The following is a 20,939-nucleotide window of genomic DNA, read 5'->3' on the forward strand; positions in this document are numbered from 1 at the left end:
TATTTGTTTGTTTCAGCATCATGTGTAAAAACATGCTTAATAATTTTTTACACACAAAAACATGTCCCAACAATACTGACATTCATTTTGACAATGTTTTTCAAACAAAACAAAGGCAACATATTACAAGCTTTTTACGCAACTCAATTGTGTTCTTCTTGTAATGTTGTATAGATAAGATAGCTAAGATATGTATCACTAACATTGTAATTTGGATTGTCTGCAGGCAAAGAGAATGATTGGAATCTAGAAAGAGTAATGATTAGAAAAAAATCAAGTGGTCAGTTTACTTCCTGCTAAATACATTCTGCCTGGCTGGCAATTATTGTATCTGCAGGCAAAGAGAATGATTGGAATCTAGAAAGAGTAATGATTAGAAAAAAATCAAGTGGTCAGTTTACTTCCTGCTAAAGACATTCTGCCTGGCTGGCAATTATTGTATCTGCAGGCAAAGAGAATGATTGGAATCTAGAAAGAGTAATGATTAGAAAGAAATCAAGTGGTCAGTTTACTTCCTGCTAACATGTATGTGTGGCTCCATCAACATTTCCCTCCTCCAATACAAAAAAAAAGTTAATTAATAAATGTGCGTACTAAATTTATGTTTTTTTTGGCCCACTTATAATTAATGATGTTGAAAAAAGGGTCAAGGAGCTAAGTGTTATATTTTTTTAGCAAAAAAAATACTTGCTAACTATTTTGAGTTACTTATCGCAAATGTCTAACTTGTTTTTTTTCACGTTTTTTTGGGTGGCTGCTTGTCCTGCCCTTTGCCTTTAGCACTGTCATGTTGTCGTGCTCTGGTGGACCGTCTTGGTGGTGATGAGACTGGCGTGATATTTGGAGTAGTCGTACCAGAACTGCTGCTTGTTTGCTGTTGGTGCATGCATCTGAGTGTTTCATTCAGGTTAGTGAGGGTGGCATTGAGTTCACGTGTAGCAGCATTTTGATTGTCTACTATTCGGAATAAACTTTCATTAATCTTTTGATTGTTTTGAAAAATGCTCATATAACTTTGCTGTTGTCTGTGCTGTTCTTCCATTATGCGCTGTAAGTTGCCCATGACCTGTGTAATGTCTGTCCGCATGAGTTCCATGGTATTGCCTATTCTGGTTGTTTGTTCATTTTGTCTACTCAGATTTCTTGATATTCTTCTGAGGTGAGATGGTAGGCTTGCAAACATTTGTGTCTGCTTACGCAGGCAATCTTCATTAGTGGCCTGCTGTCTAGCCCAAATAGTCCAAAACACCTGATCAGGGCCTTGTGTTCCTGGTGTTGTTGGGCTGTGTTGTGGTGGTGGTGTGCTTTGCTGTGGTGGTGTACTCACAGGTGCTGGGGGGCTCATTCCTTGCATTAATGGCTGCATTTCTAAGATGTTTGTCTCCTCCATGTCACTGTGTTGGTGTTGTTGCGGAGGGATGCTGTTCCCAGGACTCGAAGCTGAAATGTTAAACAAATCTCTGTTAGCTATCCATATGTTTGTGAAATGATAAAAAATCACTACACATGGAACACATGTCATTCACTGTTGCTTTCAACTATTCTGGCTAGCAACATCATCACTCATAGCTTAAATACATACGTATGCCTGTTTGATGCAAATGTGTCTGGTTACTTAATTGTGAAAGCAAACACTTTAGTTTTATTGTAGCTCACACATACTCCACCATAAAAACACATTGGAATACATAATGTGTTACCTTATAGCTTTGTTCAAACAAACACAGTAATGTTTTATATGTATTTTGCAATGTTACCTCAAGCACACATGTGAATTTTGGAAAAACAACCTTACCTTTTGCAAACAAACCAACATGCTTTTTTGTTGCAGCATCTTACACCCAATGTCATACTGTATGACTCAAGTGGACATACATATCTTTACTGGATGTGGACAAGGCCATTTAGCTTGGATTCCATTTCAGCTTTTACTTACTGCGGTAAGTATTTTAGTTTTGGATGTGTTTTGACTTAATGCGGTTATGACTGATTTTACAGTTTGATACTCTCAATCAAGATGAGGGGAGTGTGGATGACGTCTTGGAGGTGTGTCCATAATTTGGAGTGGGGGTACAGAACATACGGACGATAATCTTCGTGGCGGGGTAGCCTGCTGTGTTTGTGCCGGGACATACGACCTTGCTTTCTTTTTGGCCACAGGTTTTTTGTGGTGATGTCTTACAGAAGTGTCACTTCTGCTGCTCCATACTTCTTTTGATGGACCTTTTAATGAAAGTGCAATTTTGTTATGCCCATTCCTTTACAAGCATACCCTATACTACAATGGACACTTTACCTGCTTCCGCAGCGTCATCATCATCAGATGTGATAGGAGTTACTGGCCGACGAGTAGTACTGCTTTTTTCAGACACTGTATAAAATGAATTATAAAAAAAAATCATGCTATTGTGTATACATCCACCCATTATGCTTATAAACATTTATTCTTTTAGAAATGCTTGGTTTTTATTTAAAACAAACATAAGGACCAGAAATAAAAATTTTAAACAAATACAATGACCAAAACACATATGCACTATGGCAACATCAACACAGGAAAACATGTACAGGACACTGACATAGGCCACAAGTTCAAGAAAAGATTTAAAAAAAAAAACACACACAACTTCATTTTGTATTGGAAGGAAAAATATTACAGATGCAACATATAATTTGCTCTGTGATGTGGCACTCCAAAGACACATTACCACTATATGAGCAAAAACAAAATGCAGCAATTTATTAAAAAATTACACTGCAGTGTGGTGGCACGGTACAAATACAAGCAAAAAATAAATAAAAAATAAATGTTTTTTAAATTAAATAATTAACATTATCTAAAGATGACATTACACATGTAAGTGGTTTCCAAACCACTTTCCAGTACTCCAGCCTCTAACATGACAACCACTTTTTTTTAAAAATTGCACATGGATCACTCAAATATAAAACATAGTCACAATTTTTTCTACAAAAACGCCCAAAAGAAAAACATTATTGCAGGACAATTCAGAGACACACGGGGGAAATTTACTAAGCTCCCGATTTTGACCGAGATGCCGTTTTTTCATCAAAGTGTCATCTCGGTAATTTACTAAACACTAATCACGGCAGAGATGAGGGCATTCATAATTTTTTGCAAGTCCAAGTAAAAAATTACGAATGAATACACCATCGGTCAAAACGCGGCTGTTTAAGTATGAATCTCGGTCATTTACTAAGAAGTGCAAAGCAAAAAAAAAACAAACACTGCCGTGAAAAATTACAACTCGTAAAAAAGTGCTAAAAAAAACCCAGACCTTTTTTTTTTATTCGTGATTGGATAGGCATGCACGGATCCATGAGATCCGTGCATGTATATCAGTGGGAAGGGGTGGGAAAGTGCTTATTTTTTCCAAAAAAATTGCGTGGGGTCCCCCCTCCTAAGCATAACCAGCCTCGGGCTCTTTGAGCCGATCCTGGTTGCCGAAATATGGGAAAAAAAATGACAGGGGTTCCCCCATATTTAAGCAACCAGCATCGGGCTCTGCGCCTGGTCCTGGTCCCAAAAATACGGGGGACAAAAAGAGTAGGGGTCCCCCGTATTTTTAAAACCAGCACCGGGCTCCACTAGCTGGACAGATAATGCCACAGCCGGGGGTCACTTTTATATAGTGCCCTGCGGCCGTGGCATCAAAAATCCAACTAGTCACTCCTGGCCGGGGTACCCTGGGGGAGTGGGGACCCCTTCAATCAAGGGGTCCCCCCCCCCCAGCCACCCAAGGGCCAGGGGTGAAGCCCGAGGCTGTCCCCCCCCCATCCAATGGGCTGCGGATGGGGAGGCTGATAGCCTTTGTTGTAAAAGAAAAGATATTGTTTTTAGTAGCAGTACTACAAGGCCCAGCAAGCCTCCCCCGCATGCTGGTACTTGGAGAACCACAAGTACCAGCATGCGACGGAAAAACGGGCCCGCTGGTAGTACTACTAGTACCTGTAGTACTACTACTAAAAAAATACCCAAAAAAAGACAAGACACACACACCGTGAAAGTATAATTTTATTACATACATACACACATACATACATACTTACCTTAAGTTCCCACGCAGGTCGGTCCTCTTCTCCAGTAGAATCCAAGGGGTACCTGTTGAAGAAATTATACTCACGAGATCCAGGGGTCCAGGCTCCTCGGGAAATCCAGGGGTAATCCACGTACTTGAAAAAAAAAAAAAAAACGGTGTCCCGACCACGAACTGAAAGGGGACCCATGTTTGCACATGGGTCACCTTTCCACGAATGCCAGAAACCCACTTTGACTTCTGTCTAAGTGGGTTTCTTCAGCCAATCAGGGAGCGCCACGTTGTAGCACTCTCCTGATCAGCTGTGTGCTCCTGTCCTCACTGACAGGCAGCACACGGCAGTGTTACAATGTAGCGCCTATGCGCTCCATTGTAACCAATGCTGGGAACTTTCTTGCTCAGCGGTGACGTCACTTTAGGTCAACCGCAGGGCAGAAAGTTCCCATCATTGGTTACAATGTAGCGCATAGGCGCTACATTGTAACACTGCCGTGTGCTGCCTGTCAGTGAGGACAGGAGCACACAGCTGATCAGGAGAGTGCTACAACGTGGCGCTCCCTGATTGGCTGAAGAAACCCACTTAGACAGAAGTCAAAGTGGGTTTCTGGCATTCGTGGAAAGGTGACCCATGTGCAAACATGGGTCCCCTTTCAGTTCGTGGTCGGGACACCGTTTTTTTTTTTTTTTTCAAGTACGTGGATTACCCCTGGATTTCCCGAGGAGCCTGGACCCCTGGATCTCGTGAGTATAATTTCTTCAACAGGTACCCCTTGGATTCTACTGGAGAAGAGGACCGACCTGCGTGGGAACTTAAGGTAAGTATGTATGTATGTGTGTATGTATGTAATAAAATTATACTTTCACGGTGTGTGTGTCTTGTCTTTTTTTGGGTATTTTTTTAGTAGTAGTACTACAGGTACCAGCGGGCCCGTTTTTCCGTCGCATGCTGGTACTTGTGGTTCTCCAAGTACCAGCATGCGGGGGAGGCTTGCTGGGCCTTGTAGTACTGCTACTAAAAACAATATCTTTTCTTTTACAACAAAGGCTATCAGCCTCCCCATCCGCAGCCCATTGGATGGGGGGGGACAGCCTCGGGCTTCACCCCTGGCCCTTGGGTGGCTGGGGGGGGGACCCCTTGATTGAAGGGGTCCCCACTCCCCCAGGGTACCCCGGCCAGGAGTGACTAGTTGGATTTTTGATGCCACGGCCGCAGGGCACTATATAAAAGTGACCCCCGGCTGTGGCATTATCTGTCCAGCTAGTGGAGCCCGGTGCTGGTTTTAAAAATACGGGGGACCCCTACTCTTTTTGTCCCCCGTATTTTTGGGACCAGGACCAGGCGCAGAGCCCGATGCTGGTTGCTTAAATATGGGGGAACCCCTGTCATTTTTTTTCCCATATTTCTGCAACCAGGATCGGCTCAAAGAGCCCGAGGCTGGTTATGCTTAGGAGGGGGGACCCCACGCAATTTTTTTTTTAAATTTTACAGTGTTTAATTAAAAAAAAAAAAAAAAAAAGAATCCCAGCACGGATCACACAGATCCGGCCGAGATTAATTGTAAAAAAGACGGCAGTGTTTTGCTAATCACTGCCGTAAAAAACACAAAACAAACACGAATGACATCGACATCGGAAGAAAAGAAAAACCCGAATACGACAGCTTAGTAAATCCATCGTAACAAATTCAAAAAGTTGCAGTTTTACACTTTCGATGTCATTCGTGATTGAACTTTGACCTGAAACGGGAAAATACGAATCTTAGTAAATTTACCCCACCAAGTCCAAACTACACATGCAAAATATCTGTCAGAAAAACACATGACATACAATAAAGTAAGATGTTACATTGGCTTTTATATAAAACATTATCCAAAACAATGTATTTGCTGACACACACTTGAAGATGGAAGTAATATGCAACGTCACATGACACACATAAAAAAAAAAAAAAAAAAGAATGTAAATGCAAATACACATGCTCACCATTCTTCCTGGGCCTATCTGAATCCCGGACATGGGTTGCAGAGACAATTTCTGGAGGTATTACACTCCGCATGGGCTCCTCATACTCCAGATAACTTGCAATATAGGGCTGCCCACCACCGGTTTTCCGAGCCGACTTGGCCTCCTTGGCCATTTTGGACTTGACACGTCGCTTTATGTCATAGTACCGTTTGCGGCACGTGTCCTCCGTCCGCTTGACCACCCCCTCACTATTGACAGCAGCAACTACTTTGGCCCACAACACCGTCTTCCTCCGTGTTGGTACCTTGGCGGACTCAGGCCCAAATAGCTGCCTCTGATACTTCATCAGCTCACGCACCAATGCCACATTTTCTGCAAAACTAAACTTAACATTCCGCCCAGTCTTAGTAGTGGTGCGTGGCTGCGGAGCACTCTGACTGTCACTATCACTTGAGGCTGCTGCAGCAACCTCACCCACCTCCTCCACCTCACTAACCTCACTAACACTCACCTCCTCCACCTGACCGACCTCCTCCCCCTCACTCACACCCTCCACCTCACCCACCTCTGAGTCACACATAATTGTGTGTCTAAACAGTTAACACAGAAAAAAAAACACAAACAACACACTCCTCCACTACCACTACACAACTCACACACACACACACACACACACACACACACACACACACACACACGGGACTATAAAGAAAAATAACTTGGACTAAAAATGAGACAAAACCACAAAATACAAGACAACAAGAATGACAAGATGACTTTCAAACACAATACCACACTCAGAAATCGCTACCAACACTCCTCACCAAACCACAAATTCACTTACCTCCACAGCACAACCTCCCTCCTCCTCACCACTAACTAAACCCACGAGGTGCGGACGGTTTGGGGCGTATTTATATGGTTGCGCACAGACACTCCTACCATCTGAAACACAACCAATCCCGAACGGGGATGAAAATCGAAACTGAAAGTGAAAATGCGGCCGCAGGAAAAAAAAACCCTGCCGCGTTTAACTTAGGAAAAAACCCAGCAAATACAACAAAAACACGTACGCAATCGACAATGACGACCGTAAATGTGCCCAAAAAACACGACTGGCATCGACATCGGAAAACACGAAAACCATAAAGTCGAATGCTTAGTAACTTTGCGTATATGGATTCAAAAAGTTGCATGAAAATGCACCCGATACAAAACGAGTTTAAACACTACACAAACTGACTCAAACACGAATATTAGTAAATATTGCCCCAGGTGTATACTGAATAGTTAGTCAGCTGACCCCAGGTGCATTCAGAACAGAATCATAACAATTCCCCATTGTTAGTTAATACCAGGTCTAAGATTGCATTGTACCTAGTTGGTTCCTCGATTAGTTGAAGTAAGTAGTTATCATTTAGTGTGTTAAAAAACATATTACCCCTAGCAGTGTCACATGAATCGTTTGTCTAATTTATCTCTGAATAGTTAAAATCTCCCATCACTGTTACGTCTCCTACTTCTGCTGCTTTTTGCTTCAGTAACATTAACTCATCAGACACATTAATACCAGGTGGCTTGTAGCATAGCCCCAATACTATCTTTATTGTTCCCTTTCCCCCGCCTGCCATTTCTACCCATAACGTCTCAACAGAATTTACAGTCCCCTCGTGAATATAAAATGGCTTTACGTATAGACACACCCCGTTTATTAAATCTGCCTCTCCTGAACAGCGTATAACCCTCTAGATTGTCCAATCATGAGATTCATCCCACCAAGTTTCAGTAATGCCTATGATATCATACTGTTTGCTTGCTGCAAGGACTTCTAGTTCCCCCTATTTACCTGTAAGGCTTCTAGCTTTTACATACATACAATTAAGATAATTATTTCCCCTTGTGCTAGGGACATCATTTTCTATATGCAGTAAAGATTACCCATAATCGTCGTTATTTAGTGTTTTGGCAATACCTTTGGTAGTACCCTTGTTAGTACCCATGTTAATTCCCTTGCCCTTGCCAGCTGCTCTTTCCCTCCCCTCTTCTCCCCCATTTCGTTTACTACCTCCATTCTCACTATTTTCACTGCATGACCCGTAGTTTCTAGCTAATCCCTCAACCCAGGCACCTAGTTTAAAAACTCCTCCAACCTTCTAACAATCCTTTTCCCCCAACACTGCTGCCTTAAAAAAGATAGTACCTGACTGAGAAGTCCGCCCAAAGTTGCAGAAACACAAACCCCTCTTTCCTACACCAGTTTCTAAGCCACACATTTACCTCCCTAATCTCCCTCTGCCTCCCTGGGCTAGCGCGTGGCATGGGTAATATTTCAGAGAATATTACCTTGTTTTCCCCTGCCATTGTCTACCCCACCGGTGACCAAATACAGCAGGGAAGCCCTCCTAAGTTGGAGCGCTCCTGAGGTGCTTACCACACGTTCGGGCCCGTCGGCGGGCAGATCAGCGGCCCTTGCAGCCCTCGCTGCCCTTGCTGCCCTGTGTGGCAAGGATGCAGACGTTGTGGACACCGAAGTGGATGACCGAGCGACCGCGTCCCCCCGCAGCCCGGGTGACGACTGGCGGGTGGATCGCCGGCCCCGGAAAGAGAATGACGGAGGCCCTCATGTCGGCCCTAGTAGAAGGACCTGGGCTCAGAGGAGAGGCTGTCGCGCAGGTGCCCCAGTGAGGTGGCAGCGGCGAGGGCACCGGTCTGCACTTCCCGCGATCCTGCTTTCGAATGTGCGCTCACTGGCAAACAAGTTCGATGAATTGTCCCTCCTTCTGGGCAGCACAGGGTCAGGCATTACCGGGTCATCCGTCCTCTGCTTTACGGAGACGTGGCTTGACGACCATATTGCGGACAGCCCGATGTCTCTGCCGGGCTTCAGTCTCTTCAGGGCCGATCGCTCCAAGGTTCTCTCAGGAAAAACGAAGGGTGGTGGCATCTGCTTCTACATCAACGACAGATGGTGCACCAATGTCATGATCATAGGCAAATCATGTAGCCCTCACCTGGAGATGCTGAGTATCAACTGCAACCCCTTCTATTCCCCCCGGGAATTTGCCTCAATTGTCCTTGTGGGAGTCTACATCCCCCCCCTTGCCAATGTAAAGATGTGCCCTGTGGGCACATCCATGTTGCTGTCCCTAGCTGGGGACAGCGCTGGGGCAGCTTGTCTGTCCCCAGCGCTGGGTGCGTGGCGGCGGGTGTCCGGTGCAGGGATTACCTTTTTCCCTGCACCGGACCAGAGACTGCAGGGGCGTTTGAATCTTGGCGCCCTCCGGGAGCCAATCGCGGCTCCCGGAGCGGCAGCCAATCGGAGAGGGACGCGGCGAGCCAATCGGCGCTCGCCGCGTCATAGGCCCCGCCCCCGGCGTCTGACGTCAGACGCTGGGCGGGAGCCTGAAGAAAAGGGCGCGCCGAAGAGCGGCGAAGAAGACAGGCGGGAGCGGAGGTCAGCGCGCGGAAGAGCGCGAGGAGAAGGCCAGCGGTCGGGCTCCGGGAAGAAGATGTCCAGCGGCGGCTGGACGCGGAGCAACGGAGGCGACGCCGCTGGCCAGGACGGGTCAGCGGCAGAAGACGGTGCCGGAGGCCCCCGGATTAGGTGAGGCCTCAGTGAGGCTATCCTTCCCCCTCCCCTTTTCCTCCCTCGACCACCAGGGACGGGCATTAGGCCCGAGGGCACAATTCAGGCACTAGGCCTGGGGCGCAGATAGGAGTTTGGGGTCACTATTTTATTAGGTGGTTTGGGCATTAGGCCCAAGCCACCCTCCCTGTGGCACAGTTAGGCGGGCATTAGGCCCGGGGGTGTATTTTGGCCGATTAGGGATACGATAAGGTGACCTTGGGCACAAGGCCCAGGTCACCCAACGGGCAGCAAGTTAGGCGGGCGCTAGGCCCGTGGGCGAAGTCAGGCCTCCGGCCTGTGTGCAGTTAGGGGGCGCTAGGCCCAGTGAATCAGTGTTTCCCCGAGGTGAGTACAGGTGGCCCTGGGCGCTAGGCCCAGGCCACCCTGAGGTGTTAAGTAGGCAGGCCCGCTCGGCCTGAGCCCCTAAGGAGAGAGTACGGTAGGTGGGTGAGCTGTGCGGCCCCCACTACTGGGTGTTCTGAGTCGGGTAGATAAAGGGACCGTACCGTCGCTTGCATTGTGTATCGTGATGTATGTTACCGTGCGGGGCGATGTGTGAGCTCGTTAAGTGTGTTAGTTTTGTTGCACCACACCCACAGAGCTAGTTTGAGGGCTCTGCCGTTGTAGTTAGTATAGGGTGTGACACTAGGTTAGAGTTAGGCCCTGCACGGCTGTTTGCTTGTTTGTTTATCTCCTTACAGGGACCTGTAAGAGAAGAAGACGTTCGCAGTGCGAAACTGACGGTGAGTAACATCTGTGTGAGTTTGTCCCTTGTCTGTCCCCGAGCGCCGGAATCGGGATTGCTCACGGACGTGAGAATCCTTTTCATCACACTACGTGCGAGAGCGCGAGTGTGTGAAATCTGGGTGGCTGAGGCTTCGTGCCGGTGATGACCATTCACCCAACCGGTTAAGGTCGCGGTCACCCCTGGGGTATCCCCTGTTCCAGAGGAAGAAGGGTCGATACCCCCTTTAAGGTATATTATTCTCTCCTCAGCTCGGTCGTCGGTCAGCTCCGAGAGGGAATCGCCGTGTCCGGATCCGACTGAAGATTTCCAGGTCCGTTGGAGGTTCCGGTACCTGAAGGTGAGAGAGAGCGGCGCCTGGTGAGTACAGAGTCTACACCTGCACGGCAGCAGGCACCACACGCACCGCAGCCGCACCTCTCACACTTGGCGTAGTCGGCAGGATAAAAGAGACCGGATCACGGACACGATGTTGAACGCCACCAAGAAGACCTCCCTGCGGACGGCTCCAGAGAAGACTCACCCCCGGATGTGTGCGGACCAGAGCGACTGGGTAACGGTGTCTGGGGCAGACATCCTGAAGATGGTGCAGCGGTCGATCCAGCGTGGAAAAGAAGAGCGCCGGGAGAAGGGGCGCAAGAAGGCCGCTGTGACGCCCTGCAAGAAATGTCGGCAAACAGGGCACTTTGCCAGCGAGTGTACTTGGCGAGAGACGTCCCCAAAGAAGGTGGTCCAGGAAGCGGACCGAAGACGTCAGAAGGGCCAAGCGAAGGAGTCCTGGTGTTTGCTCTGCGGAAACTACGGGCATGAGCATAACAGTTGTCCCTGGGACGAAGAGTTGAGCGAAGACGAGGTTGATCCCCGGTGTGAAAGCTGTGGAGATCCCCGACATCGGCTCCTGGAATGCCCATGGACGGAAGACAGGACGGACTACGAGGCCACGGTGAAGCAGATGACGGAGTCTCGTCAGCAACTTTGGGACCGGGTGGCTGCAGAGCCTGTGTGTGCGCTCTGCGAGGCGAGAGGACATGCGCTTCCCGATTGTCCGTGGAATGAAGACCGGATGATTGCGGATGGTCGCGCCCAGAGATGGGAGGAGGAAACCAGGGAAATGGAGCGGAAGGCCTTGCTTGAAGTTAGTTCGCAGGTGTCCATTTCCTCTGAGCCGGAACCAACGGGTGAAGATTCCCCAGTGAAGGAGGTGGACCAGGAACCCGTCTTGGAGAAGGTGGCAGTGGCCCTCCCTTGTTGGAAGTGTCGGCGACCAGGACATGCGGCCAGTGAGTGCCCCTGGGAAGATGCCGCGGACCTACTCTGTCCCAAGAAAGTGACCCCAGTAAGGCAGAATCCTTTCCCGCATAAGGCGGAGGTGGACGACTGGGAGGTGAAGAGACCACGCTGCGAAGAAAAGCGTGAAGACCCAGTGACTGAGACGTCCGGAATCTCCCCGCGATGGAACCGTCCACGACCAGGACGTGCGGAACAGGAGTGTCCTGGGTACCAAGAGGTGCCAGCGGAAGCGAAGAAGTACGCTGAGGAGAAAAATAATACCCCAGTCCAGATATCGGAGGAGGACTCGGACTACGGTGAGCTGTCCGCCGACGAATCCCTCCAAGAACAGATGGAGGACGACTCTGGCATCGGAAGCGCCAACGAGAGTGACTGGCAGGATCGGGTGGAGTCATGCTCCCAGTTGAATGCCCTCCGTGAAGAGGAGGAGGTAGTCCTGGAGCAAGAATACCTGCCGGAAGTGCCTAAATGGACGGACGTACGGGGACAGGATCGCGATGCCGTGGGAGGACCCGTTCCAGAGGAAGACACAGGACCTTTGGAGATGCCCCACGAGGAAATGCAACATATGGTGGCTGTTGCCCGGGAGGAAACGGATGCCCCGGAGGATTCCGCTGTTGGGTGGTGGTCGATACCACACCCGGAAGACAGGGACAAAGCCACAGACGATATCGGAGGTCAAGAGTGGGTGACTGTTGTCCCCGTGGAGGAAGATTCCCCTTGGTGGCCAACGTCGAGCGACCGTGAGGAGGTGCCACTCCCCCAGAGGATCCGCCGATGGAGGTCAGGACGTAAGAGGAACCCGGAGCTGGAGGAGGAAGGGTGTGGGGTCACGGCCGGTCCAGGCTGGGCCCTCGAACACAACCTCGCCGGAGGGACCTCGGAATTCCCTGACCCGCGGACAATGGAAGTCGTGAGGAACTTTGTAGGGACTACAAAGGAAAAAGGGGGGGGAAATGTAAAGATGTGCCCTGTGGGCACATCCATGTTGCTGTCCCTAGCTGGGGACAGCGCTGGGGCAGCTTGTCTGTCCCCAGCGCTGGGTGCGTGGCGGCGGGTGTCCGGTGCAGGGATTACCTTTTTCCCTGCACCGGACCAGAGACTGCAGGGGCGTTTGAATCTTGGCGCCCTCCGGGAGCCAATCGCGGCTCCCGGAGCGGCAGCCAATCGGAGAGGGATGCGGCGAGCCAATCGGCGCTCGCCGCGTCATAGGCCCCGCCCCCGGCGTCTGACGTCAGACGCCGGGCGGGAGCCTGAAGAAAAGGGCGCGCCGAAGAGCGGCGAAGAAGACAGGCGGGAGCGGAGGTCAGCGCGCGGAAGAGCGCGAGGAGAAGGCCAGCGGTCGGGCTCCGGGAAGAAGATGTCCAGCGGCGGCTGGACGCGGAGCAACGGAGGCGACGCCGCTGGCCAGGACGGGTCAGCGGCAGAAGACGGTGCCGGAGGCCCCCGGATTAGGTGAGGCCTCAGTGAGGCTATCCTTCCCCCTCCCCTTTTCCTCCCTCGACCACCAGGGACGGGCATTAGGCCCGAGAGCACAATTCAGGCACTAGGCCTGGGGCGCAGATAGGAGTTTGGGGTCACTATTTTATTAGGTGGTTTGGGCATTAGGCCCAAGCCACCCTCCCTGTGGCACAGTTAGGCGGGCATTAGGCCCGGGGGTGTATTTTGGCCGATTAGGGATACGATAAGGTGACCTTGGGCACAAGGCCCAGGTCACCCAACGGGCAGCAAGTTAGGCGGGCGCTAGGCCCGTTGGCGAAGTCAGGCCTCCGGCCTGTGTGCAGTTAGGGGGCGCTAGGCCCAGTGAATCAGTGTTTCCCCGAGGTGAGTACAGGTGGCCCTGGGCGCTAGGCCCAGGCCACCCTGAGGTGTTAAGTAGGCAGGCCCGCTCGGCCTGAGCCCCTAAGGAGAGAGTACGGTAGGTGGGTGAGCTGTGCGGCCCCCACTACTGGGTGTTCTGAGTCGGGTAGATAAAGAGACCGTACCGTCGCTTGCATTGTGTATCGTGATGTATGTTACCGTGCGGGGCGATGTGTGAGCTCGTTAAGTGTGTTAGTTTTGTTGCACCACACCCACAGAGCTAGTTTGAGGGCTCTGCCGTTGTAGTTAGTATAGGGTGTGACACTAGGTTAGAGTTAGGCCCTGCACGGCTGTTTGCTTGTTTGTTTATCTCCTTACAGGGACCTGTAAGAGAAGAAGACGTTCGCAGTGCGAAACTGACGGTGAGTAACATCTGTGTGAGTTTGTCCCTTGTCTGTCCCCGAGCGCCGGAATCGGGATTGCTCACGGACTTGAGAATCCTTTTCATCACACTACGTGCGAGAGCGCGAGTGTGTGAAATCTGGGTGGCTGAGGCTTCGTGCCGGTGATGACCATTCACCCAACCGGTGAAGGTCGCGGTCACCCCTGGGGTATCCCCTGTTCCAGAGGAAGAAGGGTCGATACCCCCTTTAAGGTATATTATTCTCTCCTCAGCTCGGTCGTCGGTCAGCTCCGAGAGGGAATCGCCGTGTCCGGATCCGACTGAAGATTTCCAGGTCCGTTGGAGGTTCCGGTACCTGAAGGTGAGAGAGAGCGGCGCCTGGTGAGTACAGAGTCTACACCTGCACGGCAGCAGGCACCACACGCACCGCAGCCGCACCTCTCACACCTGCGCGAACGAAGCCCTGCACCACCTGGCCGTATGCATATCCGACATAGAACAAAAACACCCAGACTCTCTGCTTATAGTACTGGGTGACTTCAACAGAACTAACCTGAGCAAGGAGCTACCTAAGTACAAACAACAAGTCACGTGTCCCACTAGAGAAGGGCGCACCCTTGATCACTGCTACACTACCCTCAAGTCTGCCTTCCGGTCTATCCCGCGTGCTGCAAGAGATCAACTCGGAATGACCCCCTGTGATTGGTTGGCAAGAACGGTTCTGATAATTGTTCTTGTGCAAAGCAGTGTTACTGTATGTGGGATTGGATCTCCCCATACTGCTGACCAAAGTGAAGTTGGAGTAATACAAAGTGGGTAATACAGGAAGATGGTGGGTAGCAGTGGGTGATAGTAATAAATAGTAGGAGCTGCACTCAAAGAGACACTGCCGGGGGCTTGATGTCCTGGGCCCTGACAGAGATGGGGCGGCCGCTGCGGCTGCTGGTCAGCGAGCTCTGAATTGGCTCTCGGACAGCTCCATGTTCGAAATGCTGCTAGTGCTGTCTCTCATGGCTACATACAGATTGGTCCACATTTATCTTGACCTTTAATAAGATTAACTGAGACTGGCCAGTTGGACTTAATCCCCTGCTGTAATGACTTAATCACCTGCTGTCTTGTTCTCTGTATTGTATTGCAGCTGATAACAATAGATGAAGGGTTAATGCTAATAAGTCAAGTTGTGCCTAGGCGCAGAAAACTAGTCAAGATAACCGTGGACCCATCTGTACCTGTCTGGCACTGTAACCAGCTATCAGCCCACTCCAACCCTTTCCACGATTTCCTGAAGGACCGCAAGCTGCCTGAACTAGCCCCTATGCTCACAGCTCCAGTTCCACTTCCTGGCTACTTCACGCTGCTAGGTATTTCTTTTGCACCTGCAGCTGAGGATAAGGTGAAGTCTCTGAAGCTACAGATGTAAGTAAAGTGATTTGTAATATTGGTATTAGAAATGTACTGCTATGTGGTATTGTAGACACAGGGGGGAATCCAGTTGGAAGCAAGGTGAAAAACCTTGCTTACCTCACACTCAATTTTGGATTACCATGGGTATGCACGATCCCGATACCTGTGGTATCCAATTTTTAAAAAGTGCTGAAAACCCTGCAGTGCATTTAAAAAAAAAATATATATATATAAACATACTCACCTGTGTGGTGCTCTCCGGTGGCCTTGGCTCCCGGTGCGCTCCACTCCTCCATATTGTGACTGGGGAGGGGCCTTCTGGGAGTCCCCGGGGCTGCTGGGAGGCTCAGGGGCTAGAGAGAGGTGCAAGAGCTGCTGGGAAATGTAGTTCTCCCAGCAGCCGGCTTCAGGGGGATTACGTAGCAGGGTGGGGTTTCACACACATTGGGGGTCAGTCTCATACACACACAGTCATACACACTTCCACACACTTGCAAGCACTCACACACACACACCTCACATACTCACCGCAACTGCAGAGAACCAGCTTCTGACGCTTGATGAAGATATGAGGAATCACCGCGTCCAATTTTCTGAGTTCTAATTGAATACCAAAACCCTGCGGCTGCGTTTCTTTTAAAAGTCCTGTATGCAATTGGATTCCCCCCACAGTGTGACTGGGGACCCTTCTCTTGGAAAACCATTAAAGAGTCAGATTATGCACTAAGCAAGCATAGAGATCTTAGATCTAACTGGGTTCTCCACCCTCAGATGGCTTTTGTTTATACACTTGTATAACATCTATTGTATGTTTCACTAAATACACTACTGTTTTCCTTCCAGCTTCCTTTTATGTTTTTCAGCCATATATTTATATGATATACTTATTCAACCCCCTGTCATGGTGCACTTGTTGTGAGGTGCCCGTGTAGGCAGCTCGTCTCTTCTGTCATCTCCCTCTGCCCTGGCTAGCTTATGGGAGTAGGCCCTGTGTACAGGCAGGAGTGTTTTTAGACAATTAGGCTCCCAGTGCAAGATTTAAAAATGTGCCCCCCCCCAGACATAAAAAAATGTGACCCCACCTCTGCACTGATATAAAAAACATAAATCTGGTTACATAAGTCTGGTTTGGGGATGTGGCCTCACTAAAATGGGCATGGTCTTGCTAATATGGGCGTGTCCTCGCAGGAAAAGACTACCTTACATCCCCGTTTTTGACCCTGCACCAAGACCTCGCCCACCACAGGGAAGAAATAAATTCCACCATACTAAGCCCCACAGTAATGCCCCTTGCACCAGATTATGCCCCCTGCACCATATTATGCCACACACCACAATGCCCATGATGCATTATGCCCTACAGTAAAGCTTTTAATTACTTTTCAATTACGTGCTCATTGGTAAGAGACACACTCTGGATGTCATGCTTGTTGCCAGGAGTTCCATGCACTGCGTGTCATGCTTGTTCATTGCCAGGGGTATCATGGGCTGGGTGTCTTGCTTGTTGCCAGGGATTTCATGCTCTGGGATGGGTGTCATGCTCGGTGCCAGGGGTGATGCTCATTGCCAGGGGTAGTACTCATTGCCAGGGGTGTCTAATGCTAGTTTCCAGGGTTAATGTTAGTTGCCAGGGGTAATACACATTGCCAGGGGTGTGTAATGCTAGTTGCCAGGGGTAATGTTAGTTGCCAGGGGTGTGTAATGCTAGTTGCCAGGGGTGTGTAATGCTAGTTGCCAGGGGTGTGTGATGCTAGTTGCCAAGGCTAATGCTCATTGCCAGGGGTGTGTAATGCTAGTTGCCAGGGATGTGTAATGCTAGTTGCCTGGGGTAATACTCATTGCCAAGGGCAATGCTAGTCACCAGGGGTGTGTAATGCTAGTTGCCAGGGGTAATGTTAGTTGCCAGGGATGTGTAATGCTAGTTGCCAGGGGTAATGCTAGTTGCCAGGGTTGTGTAATGCTAGTTGCCTGGGGTAATGCTAGTTGCCAGGGCTGTGTAATGCTAGTTGCCAGGGGTAATGCTAGTTGCCAGGGCTGTGTAATGCTAGTTGCTAGTGGGTATGTAATGCTAGTTGCCAGTGGTGCCGTGAATGTGTGTACAGCTCCCACTCACCTGCCCATCTGCTCGCTCCCGCCTGCTGGCTGAGTCCTGAAGCCGCCTGCTCACTACCCCCTCCCCTCCCTGTCATATTACTCTGCTCAGGGGGCGGAGTTTTGAGAAATGACATGTTGCGTCGTGACATCACTATGCAAACATGTAATTCAGTGAAACTCCGCTTCCTGGGCGGATTACTATGTCAGGGAGGAGGGGAAGCAGTAGGGATAGGTGGAAAGTGCCGGGGCGGGCAGCCCGTGCAGCTGCACGACCCACCCGCAGCTAGAAATGGCACTGTGTACAGGGCCACCTTCAGGGAGAAATTGCTGGTACTGCAGTCTTGGGCCAGACAGAGAGGGTGATAGTGGGCACTTGGGAGAGCTGAAAGAGGACTTCCATATACAAGGAAACTAACATATTGCAACAATATCCCATACATGCCCCACTGTAGCTCCACGCACATTATGCACAGCTCCGTCTGTTCCCCTGGGGAGAGCGGGCCCTGCCTATTTTGTCAGTCTCGGGCCCCACAATTTCTGAAGGCAGCCCTGGTAAAAAATAGTGGGTGATAAGTAGCAGTTTATAGTGGAGGATAATATTGCATAGAGGGTGATAACGACAGATAGTGACTGATGAATGGTGAATGATAGAGGATAAAAGTGATACATAGAGTATGATAAAAAGTGATAGTGAGTAAGTGTGATAGATAGTAGGTGATAGATAGTGAAAGCAAAACCTAGAATGTAAAGGGTGATAGTGATAGATAAAGGGTGATAGTGACAGATAGTGGGTGATAGTGATAGATAAAGGGTGATAGTGATACACAGAGATTGATAATCATAGACAGAGTGTGATAATGTATGATAGTGATATCGCTGGAATGACCACATGTCCTCTCATTGGCAGGACAGTCCCATTGTATACACTGTCCCATCACTGAGTCTCTTCCATTGATGGTGGAGAACCATCAGACCTCTATCATCAACCATCAGTGGCAAACAATTAATGGTTGTAGCAGTGCTCTTGCTCTGGAGGTGAAATTTTTTAAGTTTTGTGGCATTTAGGATGCACGGTGACAAGGGGGTACAAGTGGAACAGTTGTACTGGCCTGAGGTTCCAAGGGACCCAGGAGCAGCCCATGGAAATCCATCTTTAACTGCTGTCTACTGCAGGACTCAGGCATGTAAGGGATCAGGGAGCTGGAAGCCACTGTAGCTTAATCTTCTGACACAGCTGGTGACACTGCCGGAACAACAAAGTTTTTTTGTTGTTTTCTCTTACGTCCTAGAGGATGCTGGGGTCCACATTAATACCATGGGGTATAGACGGGTCCACTAGGAGCCATTGACACTTTAAGAGTTTGAGAGTGTGGGCTGGCTCCTCCCTCTATGCCCCTCCTACCAGACTCAGTTTAGAAAATGTGCCCGGAGGAGCTGGTCACAGCTAGGGGAGCTCTACAGAGTTTCTCTAGTGAAAGTTTTTTTAGAGTTTATTATTTTACAGGGAGGTTGCTGGCAACAGCCTCCCTGTATCATGGGACTAAAGGGGAGAGTAGTGTCCGCCCTGTGGGGACTGAGCAACTATCTCCGCTGACAGGACACTGAGCTCCTGAGGGGATCGAACGTTCCCCGCCACAGGTGATCGCTCACCCCAGCAGAATGCCGCCACCCCCTTACAAAGCCAGAAGATCAGTGGCGAGTTAGTCACCGGCCCCCTTAGCAAGAGGGGAGCCGGTGTGAAGATGGCGGCAACAGGGTATGGAGTGCAGTACTAACTGCGCTCCGGGGCTCAGCGGTACTTAGTGCGGCGCTGTGAGGGGCGCCTTGAGCCAGCGCCTACACCCTACACTGACCTCCAAGCCTGTCAGGGTCCCAGGATCACTGCCAGCACAATTTCTCAGGCCAGTATAATCTTCAGAAGAGCGGGAAGACAGCGCCATTGAAGGGGGTGGAGCTTCTCCACAGAGTGGACCCAGCAGCGTTCAGCACCATTTTCCTGCTTGCAGAAGCGCTGTCAGTGAGAAGCTGTCCCTCCACATCAACTCCAGCTATCTGTTACGGTACCAGGGGGTTGTAGAAGGGGGGGGGGGGGGGTGTAGGCTGTGTACAGACTGTGTAACCTATTAAGGTGCACAGTCAGCACTGGTTAGGGGTCTCCCTATCTGTTAACGCTGTTTGTGGGTTGGCTCCAATCTCTGGGTCTCTCTTGCCATTCTTGGGGGGAAACTCTGTCTGCCCTTCCGTGTGTGTGTGTGTGTGTGTGTGTGTGTGTGGTCTCCATTAAGCTATGTCCAGGGACTCTGTGTCATATGCTGCAGAGGACATGTCCTCTCAGGATGATCCCATTGTATGTAATCAGGATTGTACTGTGTTAGCGCACATACCAACAAGGGAGCCTGAGTGGTTATCCTCTATTAAAACTATGATTTCTCAGATTTCTACTAGGGTTGCACAGAATTAATCTTCAACTGAGGTTTTACAGAACTCTATGGCAGTTTGGTCCGGTTCTGTTACTTCAGGACCCCCAACAGTATGTTCCCACAAACGTGCTCTTGCCCATATTATGCAAGATGACACGGATACCGACTCTGACATGGCAGACGGTGATGGGGATGTGCTGAGGGGGGCGGCGTCTATTGTAAAAGGGGTGCAGTTGATGATAGAGGCTATTAGAGATGTGTTGAATATTGCTGATACAGCAGGCTGAGGAGGCTTACTTCACTGACAATAAGAAAGCCCAGCTTACCTTTCCTTGTGTTTAAAGTATTAAATGCTATATTTGAGAGAGCCTGGGAACCCGGAGAAAAAATTCCAGATCCCAAGAAGAGTTCTGGTTGCTTTCCCCTTCCCTGAGGAGGATAGGAAAAAATGGGAAAACCCACCCATAGTGGACGCGTCTGTGTCCAGACACTCCAAAAAGGTGGTTTTACCTGTTTCAGGATCTACTCTTGCCTGTGCATGGATTTCCGAAACCATAGTAAAGTGGTCAGGCATGTTACTTGAGGATTTGGATACAATGGATAAGAGTGATGTTGAATTGTTTTTACGTAACATTCAGGATTCTGCAGGATTTATGGTGGAATCCATGAAAGACCTGGGTTCCATGGCTGCAGGGATATCTTCCATGTCTGTCTCAGTTCGCAGGGGACTTTGGCTGTGCCAGTGGTCTGCCGACGCGGAATCCAGGAGAGGTGTGGCGACCCTACCCTACACAGGTCAGGCTCTTTTTAGGGAAGCTTTGGATGCGTCTCCTTTTCGTCCCTCAGCTGCACCTGCTATGAAGAAGCCTTTTTCTCCAGCTGCATCACAGTCCTTTCGGGCTGCGAAAACAAGAAAGGCCAAGTCGACCTTCTTTAGAGGAGGTCGGACAAAATCCAAGAAACCTGCTGCTGCGGATTCCCAGGAACATAAGCCTGCTTCAGGTACGCCAAAGTCCTCAGCATGATGGTGGACCGCACGGCCTGGAGGTGGGACCGGTGGGGGCGAGACTCAGGCATTTCAGTCACGTCTGGGTTTCATCTGGCCTGGACCCCTGGGTGCTGGAAATTG

The sequence above is a fragment of the Pseudophryne corroboree genome, chromosome 5 (assembly GCF_028390025.1).
Source record: "Pseudophryne corroboree isolate aPseCor3 chromosome 5, aPseCor3.hap2, whole genome shotgun sequence".
In the NCBI taxonomy this organism is placed as follows: Eukaryota; Metazoa; Chordata; class Amphibia; order Anura; family Myobatrachidae; genus Pseudophryne; species Pseudophryne corroboree.